At 43.5% G+C, this 12,919-nt stretch overlaps 1 long non-coding RNA gene across 1 annotated transcript; it reads left to right on the top strand.

Moving 5' to 3' along the window:
* The first annotated feature begins 2,527 nt into the window (after positions 1-2,527).
* Positions 2,528-8,041, top strand: LOC149853990 (uncharacterized). Its single transcript, XR_016438892.1, has 4 exons — positions 2,528-4,396; positions 4,870-4,989; positions 5,314-5,406; positions 6,836-8,041. It is a non-coding gene; the product is annotated as an uncharacterized LOC149853990 (long non-coding RNA).
* Positions 8,042-12,919: the final 4,878 nt, after the last annotated feature.

Genomic DNA, 12,919 nt, shown 5'->3' with positions numbered 1-12,919 from the left:
ACCATTAAAAAAAAGAAAGTGTCACTAATACCCACGCAATAAAGTTTTTAGAAGGGATCAGGTAGATTATAATGAGCCATGAAGTCAATTGACTCCTTCAACGCTGCCTGACTCAAAATGCTGTTGCCACTGGCAGGCAGTCGGTTTTAAATTTTGGGTAGACCGGGAATCAAAGTGGGATGCAAGTACACCAGTGCACTGCATACCCTCTGAATCTGCCCCTGCCTGGAGCTCAGAGCAGGCAAGAACATGGGAAAGAATTGGCAGGCCCAGTGCATTCAGGTACTGGAAAGCTAAACAACAGAAAGGAGATTTCTAGGGACACAACTGACAATTAAGAATGTAATAGCTGTTGGCTTTTCTGGGGAGTTATCAACCCATCTGCCATACATGCTCCAGCTTGATGTTATCTGCAGACTTGCTGAGGGTGCGCTCCATCCCATCTTCCAGGTCGTTGATGAAGATATTGAACAAACTTGGCCGCAAGACAGATCCCTGGGGCACTCCACTTCGGCTGCCAACTAGACCTCGATCCATTGATTAATACTCTTTGAATCCGACATTCCAGCCAGTTTTCTGTCTACCTTTCTGTAGCACCTTTGGGGCTGTGTGTGGTCAAGTGTGCTCTGGTTTTATTTTGCTGTGCATCTCATTTGTGCTGTATATTTTGTTTCTTCTAGGACTGGAGAGACCCACCTCCCACCCCTCTTATTGTGTCCAGATCCCTTCTCTTAAGATTCCTCAGCAGAAAATGTAAAACCAGTCGAGTGACTCAGGCCCGCTCCTGGAGTGCTGCCCTTCTCTTGATTTGATTCATCTGCGTTTGCAGTGCTGCAATGAGGCTGCTGTTTGGCTCCAGGGCCCTTTAAGAACCCCCCCAACCCCCCCCCCCCAGGACTTCTGCAGCCGCCTTGGGGCTTTGGGTGGCTCATGCAGAGCCCCCCCACATAGCAGCTGGCAGCAGGGATTGCCCCTCACCAGGCAGGAACCAGTGAGTCTTGGGGTTTTGGAGGGGGTAGGTTTCTTAAAGGGCCAGAGCTGGGGCAGGAAGGGGCAGCCATGGGGTGACGGGCTGGACAGTGGGGTGGGACTGGGGGGCTTGTGATAGAGCCCCCCTGCAGCATGGAGCAGTGGGGGGCACCTAGTGAGTCAGGGCTTTTTTTTCCAAATGCCAAGCTGGGGCGCGCAGGACAGCCATTGCTGGGCTGGGGGAGCAGGCAGGGGATGGGCCTGGCCTGGCTGATTCGGAGATTCAGCCGAATCGATTTGGGACAGTGATTCGAATCACTGAATCAAATCAGTGCCCCCCGAATCAGCTGTATCCAAATCCAAAGCAAATACTAGCTGCTTTGCACAGGCCTACTGCTTTGCGAGAAAGGGTTGTTGGTTTTATTAGACACGCTAGTAATCCATTTAGTTTTTTTAGACTTGGTGGTGGCTTGAGCCAAGGTAAAATATATTTAGCATCCCTGAAATTGAACCTGGCCCTTGTTGCTGCTGACAGGTGCTCAGCAGAAGGATTGCATTACAGTCCATTCATACAACTCATACTTCCTTAGCTTACTTCCAAGAATGCTGTGGGAGACCATATTGAACGACTTGCTAGTTAAGGCATAGCACGTCCATTGCTCTCCCTACATCTACAGAGCCAGTCATTGCATCATAGAAGCCAATCAGGTTGTTCAGGCATGATTTGCCTTTGCTAAATCCATATTGACTATTCCTAATCACCTTCTCCTCCTCCAAGTGCTTAGAAATTGATTCCTTGAGGACTCGCTCCATGATTTTTCCAGGGACTGAGGTGAGTCTGACCAGTCTCGAGTTCCCTGGATCCTCCTTCTTCTCTTTCTTAAAGATGGGCACCTTATTTGTCCTTTTCCAAGTGTCTGGGGACCTTTCCTAATTGTCACAATTTTTCAAAGATAATGACCAGCAGCTCTGCAGTCAAATCTGCCTCAGCACCCTTGGGTGCATCATGTCCAGTCCCATGGATTTGTATGCATCCAGCTTTTCTAAATAGTCCTCCTAATAACCTGCTCTTTTACTACTGCCAGCTGCTCCCCTCCTCCCCACACTGTGCTGCCAGGCACAGTAGTCTTGCCTGTTAAGACTAACTGCTCAGCTGAGTGCATCAGAGAAGAAAGGGGTGGGGGAGAGCAAAATGTGAAGGGGACTTGCCCACTTGACCGTGAATCCATCCATTGAGAGAAACAGAGGAAAAGGATGACTGCCCATAATCTTGTGGGGCACAGATTTTCTACTTTTCTATGATTCCACTTACTATTTTCACACTTGTTCTGTCCCCAAATGAATACTGTGCCCCTGGCTGAGATATCTTTATTTTATGCACACAGTCAGCACTTGGATGAGGAAGTGCTGAACCAGTGGGAGGGCTCAACTTTTCCCACGTCTCCTGTTGGAGCTTTGGGCTAGTTTTGTTTTGTAATTTTATAAATGATCCATTGAGATCAAATTCAGCTTTTGCTGCACCCGACAAATTGCAAACTAGAGAAGTGCTGATGCACATTGTTCCTTGTTACCCCAAGAGGCGCCCTGGTGAACACAGCATCTCCGATCCCTTGCTGCATCCCCCTAATAAATGTACTACTTAAGCTAGTATTAAATGACTGTGCGGTAACCAGTGTTACTACGCAGTCCTGATGCCACACAAGTATTTTTAATTGCTATTGTGCAGTAGCATCAGTGTCACGGTTCCTGCCTGGCAATGCTACATCGTTGTAGCAACAAGCTGCATCACAGTAGCTCATCGCTATGGTGATGTAGCATCTCATAAAGACATGCCCAGTGTGTTGGTAATTAAAATTCCTTGTTTGGAGGTTTCCCATTTCCCCTGTGGGTCCCAAGTGCCTGGCAGCTCCTTTGCTTCTCCTCACCTTGGAGTAAGCGCACCCTCTTGGTATCACAGTACTCTGTCACAGCTGTCTGGGGACGTCCCCACAGGAGATGAGGGTGATATAAGATGAGGAATGGTTCGGGGATTGAGGCACCCCTGTGCCTGGCACCGCACACACATGCAGCAGCAAGGAGCTTGCAAGGGTGTCAGGGCAGCCAATGACTGGGAGGAGCTCCAGTGACCCAGACACAGCCATGCTGCCTTGCTGTCCGCCTCCGCCAGTGCACTGTTGGCAAACCCAGACTTCTAGGGCAGAAAAGCAAGGTGGGCTGGAGGCTAAGATACAGAATCACAGGCACCTGGTGCCAAGGGCTGGATCTGGGGCCAGCTCTGATTCCAGTTCTGGCTCCAACTCTGTTCTTGGTGCCTCTGCCCAGTCCAGCTCCAGCTCCAGCTCCAGCTCCTGTTCTGCTGCCAAAGTCTACTTAGGCTCTAGCTTCAGGGCCTGCCCAGTTTCCAGAGCTCCCAAACCTGGCTCAGGTCCTATTTTGACAACCCCAACAATAAACCTTCAGAGAAAGTGGCTAAGATATTTTTGCCAGGCTATAAGAGAGAGAAACAGATTCGTTCTTCTGCAGTTCACGGTTAAAGGATCCCAGAGTCGCACAGAGAACCTGCTCTCTGAACTCGGCTCTGGTGCTAACCTCTTCAGAGCTATCTGCTGCCCTATATGTAGGCAACTACTTCTACTGAATCCAAGTCTGAATATATATAAAGACCACACATGCCATGCTATTTTAGTATGGGAACCAAAACTGAGGACCATTGATTCTAAAACACAGGCCGTGGCCATTTTAGCTGAAGAAAAATGATTTAATATGGCCAATTTTACCCTCTTCTGGGGCTTGCCATCAGGACAGCGAGCATCACAAATGCTTGGACAGACCAGGCTGAGTGAACCAGACAAAGCTGGCAGCACATTTCCTTTTTTGGGAGACAGTACCATGTACGCATGGTAATCATCCTTTATTATGTCACCCATATCCCAAGCATATATACTGCGGGGCGCGAAGCTCACAGCAGTGCTCAGACTTGCCTTAACAAGACTTAGTTTGAGCTCTGATCTTGAGAGGAAAATGCCATTTGGATTGCAGTTCTGGCTGTCTCACCTCACAAAGGTGTAAGTCAATGTTGGCTCATGTAACAGATCTCTGCCTATGAGATAGGAATTGAATTGAGGGTGCCACAGGGGTCTGGGCTCAGTAACAGCCTGGTCTGTTTTCTGTTTCTTTTTCTGACCACCCAAAGGTAAGTTCTTCTGCTAGTAAAGAACACAAGATATTGGGTGGGATTATTATGCAGCTGGAGTTTCAGAGGGAATTTTGTCTTCTGGTGCTTTAGTAGACTTAGTTCATCACTCCTGAGCTGCCTAAATGATTTCCCCAATATCTAATGGGACTGTCTCTATTTTAATTCCTTTAGATTTGATAATTCCTTGGCACAGAACAGCCAATGCCACAAAGCGCCACCAGTGGCTTCCTGGTAAGACGTGTGGATGTGCACATATGTATGTGTGTATTTTCTGTTAGGGATGGAAGGGGAGGTCTGTGGCACAAGCTGGTGGGCATGTAGCTACTGACAGCTCATAGATATCCCTGCAGGCAGGTCTGCTTAGTTGTTTAGTGTATTCGTTCTACTTATAGACTCCTTTGCTGCTACGTGGTCGAAAGCCTGGGTTCACTTCCATGTCCGTATCTGGAGATTTCTCTAGAACCTCAGGAAGGCCTGTCTGATGGGGTTTCCCCTCCACACTGGAGTCAGCAGTGCTTTTGCTCTGGTCCTGCTCATAGCCCTCCTTAGTTCACTGTTCATTAATAATTACCAGTAGTGATTTTACTGGTGCAATGTTTAGTTAAGAAATTCACTAGGCGTTTGTCTGCCGTTTTATGTTTCCAGTGTGCAGAGACAGATTGGCTCCTCCAATGCTGACGCTCCATCCTTTCCATTTCTTACAGGATGAACGCTCCTGTCCAGAACACCTGGAAGTGCCAAAGCAAATTAGCTTCTTCCTTTTGGCTAGTGGCTGCCATCTTTCTGCCAAAGAAATCAGCTTACAGAGGTGTGAGTCAACACAGGTAATTCAGGGGACCAGCTCATTTTCTGCTCCAAGCTGCATATTGGGCTTTGGGTGCAAGTACAGACAAGGATCTACATCTCTCTGAATGTACAGTGGTAATCCTGCCAAAATCTCTCCCCCAAGTAGGGACAGGTGTCCATCATGGAGGCCATCAGTGAATATATAGGCAGGTGGTTTAATACGGATCCTATTGGGAAAGAGTGGCATGGGAAATTATTCATGTGGACATTATTAATGTGGAAATTATTAATTCTCTCTTGACACATAAGGAGAGAACTACACCACTGATACTCTTTCATCCTTTCTAATCCATGTATTTTAGGATCCCGTCTCCAACATGGGCCAGTGAGAGGCAAAGAGACCTTTTCCCTCCCCGTGTGCTGTCCTTGGCTGATCTATTCTACTTTGCTACCAAGTGAGTACAGGGATTTTAAAAGTCTTCTCTGGATGTGTGTGTGTAAATGCGTGGAGCACAGACAAGTACTACTGTTGCCATCTTTGCTTCCCTACAAGTTTAAATTCCCCCACCCAGTAGCTCGGTAGTGACAGTAGTTCAGCTGCCAATGTCATTCTTTTATTTCAGAAGAAAGCTTCATCCAGAGCAGGATTGGTCAGGCAAGCCATTGGTACTTTACCAGTTAGGGATTCCCAATCCCTTCTGCTGTTTATTGTTTATCAAAGGTGTTGTTACTTTTCTTGCATGTCATAATGTGACTGGAACATGGCTGGCCTGAACAAGGGGTTGGAGGGCATGGTGATCACTGGGGTCAGTAAACACAAGCATACAAAAATTAGACCCTTGGTCTCTCTCTCTCTCTCTCTCACTAACTAGCTAGCTGGCTGTTCTATAAATTAAGGAATCGTCTTCCAATTCCCAGCTCCCTCAGTTTGCTTAACAATAAATCATCAATTAATATAAAAATCAATTCACACTCATCTACAGAGGAGAGGTTACTAGCAATTCACTCTGAAGTGAGCCTTTACCATTCATTTTCTCCCTTTCCTGCAGCTATTTTGACACATCTCTATGAGTCTTTCAGGAAGTTTCTTCTCTCACCAACAAAATATCATATCCAGTTTCTGATATGGTTTTTGTAGGAAACTTTTCTTCCAAGTCTTGATAGGCTTGAGACCACACCCTGGGATTCAGTTGACTTCCACTTGGCAGCCGTGCTCCTGCACATAAAACAAACTACAATAGCTACAGAACACTGAGGCTGGTCGCCTCTTTCTGCATGACTGTATTTCCATCTGCGTCCATAAGTACATTTTTTCCCATAAGGACACTGTTGCTTCTTGTGGTCTGGAACAATTGGTTTCTTCCGAAGAACATCTTCCACATTTGAGCTGTGGTGACCAAAAGGCACGAATGTTGTGTCATCTTGTACTGCAAGCACACGCTTGACTAGATTCAATTTTTCACAAGCTGCCAGACCTAAAATTGGTGTCACTTCCCCTAGGTAATACAATGAATGGGTTTGCATGCTCTGTTTTTATACTAGATGCTAACAATGCATCTCCCTTTCACTGGTGTATTTGTTCCTGAATAGCCAGTTAGTCCAATGTTTGTTGGACTCACTTTTAATCTCAATTTTAATTTTCTTTATTCATCCTCTGGTAAAATATTAACCGGAGTTCCAATGTCCAGTTTAAATAAATCCATTATTCCTTGCACTTCCACTGGAAAAATCCAGTCCCTTTCATTGACTTTGCTTGGAGCCGTACACAACACACACACTATACTGACTAGCTAACTACCTAATTGACAGACCACCCCCCAAATTCTCAACTCTCTCAGTTTCCAGTTAGGGAGCCTCTCTAAATTGTAATTTCTGTCACTACAGGTGTGAGAGTCAAAAGCATCCCAGAGTTGGGGTGGAGGAAGATTGACAAGATCCAGAGAACTGGGATAACCAAGACAAATCCACCAACCGAAGCCAGAAGCTGAAGTCAGGAGCCTGGGTCCCAATGCAAATGTTTGGGACTGAAGACAGACCCCAGGAATCAGGACCTGAAATCTGCCAACAGAAGTCAGGAGGAAAGGCTTCAGGTGTGAAGCAGCAGCACACTCGGAGAGTGCAAGTGGAGCAGCCCGCAATGGATGTTCATCCAACCAGACAGCATGCGGCTGAGCTGACCAATCAATCAGACTGCCTGAGGCTGACTGTTAGGTTTCCTGACAGCGCCCCCATCACTCCGGGGGTTTCTTGTAGGCCACCATGCATAATCAGTTTGGTGTATCTGATCCTACAATTGTTCCTCTGTCCCAATTTTCAAATACACAAAAATGTATTGCCCAAGATGTGTCGTTTATCTGATTTCTCTGTACTCTTCGTGTCCTTGATTAATTATGAGCAGTGGTTGTGGTGATCTAGGCAAGTTGGGGGCTTGTAGGAGGGATATTTGGAACACGGGCTGTGTGTTCAGGGCTCCAGGTACTTGGAGTTTGAAAGCCACTGGGTTTGCTTGTCTGATGATCTGAATAGACTCCAGCTAGAGACTATACATTTTGGTGGATGTTCTTCGAGAAGAAACGCACTTGTCCCTCATGATAGCGGGCACCTGTCAGAGCCTTTGCTAGTGTGATGGCTGCCATACTTGACAACAGCAATGGTTTTACACTGGGCTGTCCCCTTCCAGTGATTCCTTATTCACTCCCACACCTTGGTACCCCCCACTACACCTCATACCATAATGCCCCACCAGCCCTACTCCCCCCATCTTAGCGCAGACCCCTAAAGAAAGACAAGCATCTTTCTACCTGCCACCCAGCAGTGTTATAGGCAGGTGGGAGGCAACACCAGGAGCAGGATCAGCACCACAGAGCCCTGAGAACAGCTACCTTCAAAGTGCTGCACTCCAGCTCTACCTGGTGTCTGATCTATCTGTGCTTTAATAAATGTGAGCTGATTTTTCTTCCTGATTTGTGGATGGTGTGGATTGTTTAAAATTTACAGACAGATGTTTTCACCCTGGTTATTTACAGAGAGTCCAAATGGCTGGCAACCCCGCTGCAGGTTCCAAAGCAATGTAGAACTTCTTTGGTGGAAATGAAGTGGAAGCCCTCGTTAGGAAGGAATGGGTCCAACTGGTCAAAGCAGGGGTGCTGTCATTGTGGGCACATGCACACCCAAGAAGATGATGGTTTGGGGTGTAGTTTTGCAAAAACGGGAGGTATTGTCCAGGGATCTGGTTACGGGTTCTAGAACATATTTACTAGAGGCAAATGGGCCGGAGAGGAGAGGTCCTATATCCCAGCCCACCTGAACTCATGCCAGGAATAGGAGACACACTAGGTGCTATAGTGCAAGACAACACGGTGAGAAACTCATGAAGTAGGACTGCATGCATTGCAGACGGGGATAGTTTAACAAGTCTTCAGGATGGAGGGAAGGGACAAATGGGCCATCTTAATGAGTAGCTTGACTACACCCAGCATATTGGTATAGCCAGTGCATCATCCAAGGACATGTCTGACCATCCTAGGGAGAAGGTGGGTAAGTGTTAGAGAAGGCCAAGAGGTTTGGTTTAAGGGATTTTTGCATAGGACCCCATGGTGCAGGCATGGATTGTAAGATAGTGCTTATGCTAAGCAAGGCACTAAAACTCCCAGAATGCTTCAAGGAGGTTGAGAAGTCACCTGACCGGCTGGTTGGCCTGGCAACCCACAGCTGCCCTGCCCTGATGATTGGCAGCTCTGACAACCCTCACCTGAGCTGCCCTGGTGACTGGCAGCTCACCTCTTCTTCATCTCAGGCACGGAGCGCCCCAGTGCCTCCGTGACACACACAAAGATAAAACCTTTGATCGGGTAATAGAACCAGCCTGGAGCATGATGACACTGGATTCTGATATTGAATTGGCCAATAGAATTATGGCTATTCATGAAAAATTAGGGCATCTGGGACCAGGAAGATTGTACAGTTTAATAAAGAGATATGAAACTGGAAAACCGGTACCTACAGTCCAACAGGTAAAGAATGTATTAAAAATGGTGTGATATTTGTAATAAACGGAATATACAAGGAACCCACAATAAATGGCAAAAAGGAGTTTATGACCCAGCTAAATATACTTGGAATGAAGTATGGCACATAGACCACATAGGGCCATTACAGGGAGCAAAAGACTATAAATATGCCTTAATATGTATCGACTTAGCTACGCGTACCCTAATGGTAGTGCCTCAAAGAAATTTAAGTTCCTCTAATACTATTAAAGCATTACAACTGTGTGTAGCTAGTAAAGGACAACCTGGGCAGATTTTATGCGATAATGGGCCAGCTTTTACTTCTAAGAAATTTTGAAATTATTGTGATAACATTTATCCTCGAATCCAGATACAATATTTTGCATCATATACTCCGCAAAGTAATGGGGTAAGAGAGAGAGCTAATGGAATCTTTAAAACTTTACTGCGAAAAGAATTAAATTCTGAAAATTTTAAAGGGTGGACCAAAATTTATTTAGAGTGTGTAATTATTTATAATTTAAGTTATGGTTTAAATTATGTACCTTTTCTTCAGACAAAAGTACAAAAACATAGAAATCAGGTAAAAATTCCGCCTGATACTGAAACTTGGTTTCGTATTCCTCAGTCAAAGGCAAGACAATTGGGACAAGTTTTCAAATGGCTATCACCTACTATTGTGTGGCTCAAAGATTATGAAGGAAAGGAACATATTGCACATATTACAAAATGTAAATTCATCCAAAAATAATCAAGAAGCGAGTGTTTCCCTTGTGTTTAAATTGCAGGAAGCAGAAAGATATTGTCATTATGGAAAGAGTATTAGAATATTTCTGTGTATCCTGGAATTGTTTGTCCTAACGAAGGCTGAAGATAGTTGTACAGACTGCACACAAGATTCGATATGTTGGGTTAATACGACATGTTTTGCAGTAATGAATGGCACTAATTTTACTACCGATCTCGATACGCAATGGATTAATAATTCGGGTATTCCTGCTAGATGTTTTGAACATTTCTACTGTAAGTTGGATGGGAATAGAACTCTGATTTATAATCTTACTGGAATGGATGGACTGACTTTAAATACACCCATTGGAAAGCTTACAGTTTTTTGGACTATGAACCAATGTAACATGACTGATACACTTCTTCAGAATTGGAAGATTCCTTGGACATTTTATCAACGTTCAGTCCCAGTGATTCAACAAAAAAATGACCCCATAAGAAGATATTGTAATAGTACTTGGAACCCTTTATGCTCATATAATGTCATTAATTGTAACTATGTAAATACTACAGGTACTTTTGTTAAATTACCTGAAACCTGTTATTCAACCTTTGAACAGGTATTATCTCATAAGTGGTGTCAACAGGCCAATATTACTATCAAAATAGTTCATCTACCAGTAGGAAAAGGGTGTCGGATATATAACTTTTCTCGTATCGCAGGAACTTCTAAGTATGAACAAAATAAAAACTATTCAGGTAGTTATCCAGTAGTAAATAGTACAGACTCATCATGGATCTGGTATAAATCTAACTGTTGGGAAGAAAATAAGGATAACTGTTCACAATATAATAATTGTTCTTCATGCTTTTATTTAAATGATTTTACGTATGTACATGGAGCCACTGGTATGGTATTAGGAGCGGATCAACCATATCGGATAAGGCAAAGGAAGGATATTATGTTATAGAACCCGATACGTGGCAGATAGATTCAGCTGTCGATGGATGGAGTACTACCCAGAATGAGACATCTTTGAATGCTTCATTATGCTATGCTCAACAACACTGGAAATTAAACTTGACGTTAATATTGCCTCATAATAATTTGACAGAATTATATTCAACTGGAGATTGTTATCGAAGTTCTATGAACCCCCCACAAAAGATTACATTAGAAGTAGTCTGTAAGCAGAAAAGATCACTTGCTCAAATAAGCCAATTGACATCGACCAAAAATAATATTGCATTATTACAGAGTATTGTTACATATACCCAAAACTTGAAAAGAAAGGTACAACAATTAGTTTCTATTGATTTAGATAAAGCAAATCAAACTTCGATATATGGAAGGACATTACGAAAAATAATTCAGGAACAACCTTGTCATCAATTAGTTCAAAATATTACAGTTCGCAAGTTATTGTTAACAGCTGTTATGGCAAGAACCCCTAAAGTAGACAGGTTAAATCCATTAAGATTTTTGTACCCCGCCAGAAGGTATTTTAGAAGAATCAACAGGTCGAATAACAACTGAACGTTTAATTCCTGATGGGATAATGTTTCGATTATTTACTCCTCAAATGATACAACCATTATTAGTAATATGCAATCAGGATAGTAAGGCCAAGTGTTTGATTAACACTACTTACACATTATGTGTGCATCAGAATCCGAAATGGACAGCAGATATAGCTTCCGTATCAGCTGTGGGAGATTGTCAGATGCCTCTAAAATTAAAACAAAGAGGGATACGTACATGGAAATTTACTTCGGGTACAGTCCTATGCCTAGACTTTAATTGTTCTATTATTCAGGGAAGTTCTTTAATTACATATAAAGGACAAAGTATTTATGTTCATCATGGAAAAGCACATCTGATAATACAAGGACCTAATTTAATGCAGGCAGAATTTTGGCAAATTTTGTTAAAGGATTTACATTTGGCATTACATAAACAAGGAATTGATGTGTTAAAATTACAAAGGTTAGGCAATGAAATAGAAATGTGCCTCTCTTCAGGAGAATATATAAAAGAAAATTTAACTAGGTTTATTTCTATAATCTATCAAACTGTGTCAATGACTAGTCAAATTCCCGAATATTTAAGAGCAATCTTGGAAGGACTTAGTAAACCTTTGAATCGGCTGGGTTGATATTGCCCAACAAGCTAAGGAAACAATTATCAAACATATGCAGACTTCAAACAGAGTTATGGAAGGAATGTCTAATCTTATTGGCAGATGGGAGACAACATGTGGATGTTTGTTATCATTTTAAGTATTCTCGTAGTCTGTATTGCAGTTGGAGTTCTGTGAAAGTTTTGTTATCCATCTTTAAAAGGATATGCTCTGCTTTCTTAATCAGAAGTAGCAAATTTTATCAAGGAGGAAGGGGTGATGTGAGTGTGCTTAAGCTAAGCAAGGCCTAGCATAATGAACAATGCACTAAAACTCCCAGAATGCTTCAAGGAGGTTGAGAAGTCAGTGATTGACATTCTGGTGACCGCTATCTGACCCTGAGATGAAAATGCTACTGTGATAAAAATTGCCCTAGCAACCTGCAAGCCTTGACCTTTTAACCCTGCCAAGGACAGCAAAACATATGGATGAATAATGTATTTAGGTCACTAGGAATTAGCATAAGAAGTGTAAAAAATTATAATAAAGAACGTATCACCTGATGTTATGATGTAGATGAGTTAAGTAATAACCAATAGAAGTAGGAATTAGAAATAGGTATGTATATCTGTTAACGTACATAAGGGATAGTAAAGGTATGTTAGTTGCCTCACTCTCAGACAGAGTGTGGACAGTTTTGTATCTTTTGCCTAAAAAAAGATAAGGGACTCCTTTTAAATGAGCTGTTGACCAGTTGCGGGACTACTGAATCAGGCAGCCGCACCTAGCCTTCGGGTTAGAAAGCAAGGGCTTGATTTGGGAACCTCGTGAACCAACAGACCCCCTTCGTTTATGGCTTTGTGAAACAATAAAAGTTTTAAGTTGAACATCCAGGTCTCAACCTGTGCTTAATTCAGGCCTTATATAATTCGGCACGAACTCACACATGGATGTGTTGCGCATATCTCTCTAATAACCAGCTGGGGTCCGATGAGTATCCCTGCACATCCAGGCAATCCCTACATAGTGATAAATTGTGACAGTTTATCTGAAGCTTGCCTGGCTGCAATACTGTAGAATCAGCTGCAGGACTGGGTGCTGGACAGAGC

The sequence above is a fragment of the Crocodylus siamensis genome, chromosome 13 (genome assembly GCF_052110815.1).
Source record: "Crocodylus siamensis isolate JL-2025a chromosome 13, ASM5211081v1, whole genome shotgun sequence".
Lineage (NCBI taxonomy): Eukaryota > Metazoa > Chordata > Crocodylia > Crocodylidae > Crocodylus > Crocodylus siamensis.
Note: the sequence above shows the minus strand (reverse complement) of the source record. Positions and strands in the feature narration are given on the sequence as shown.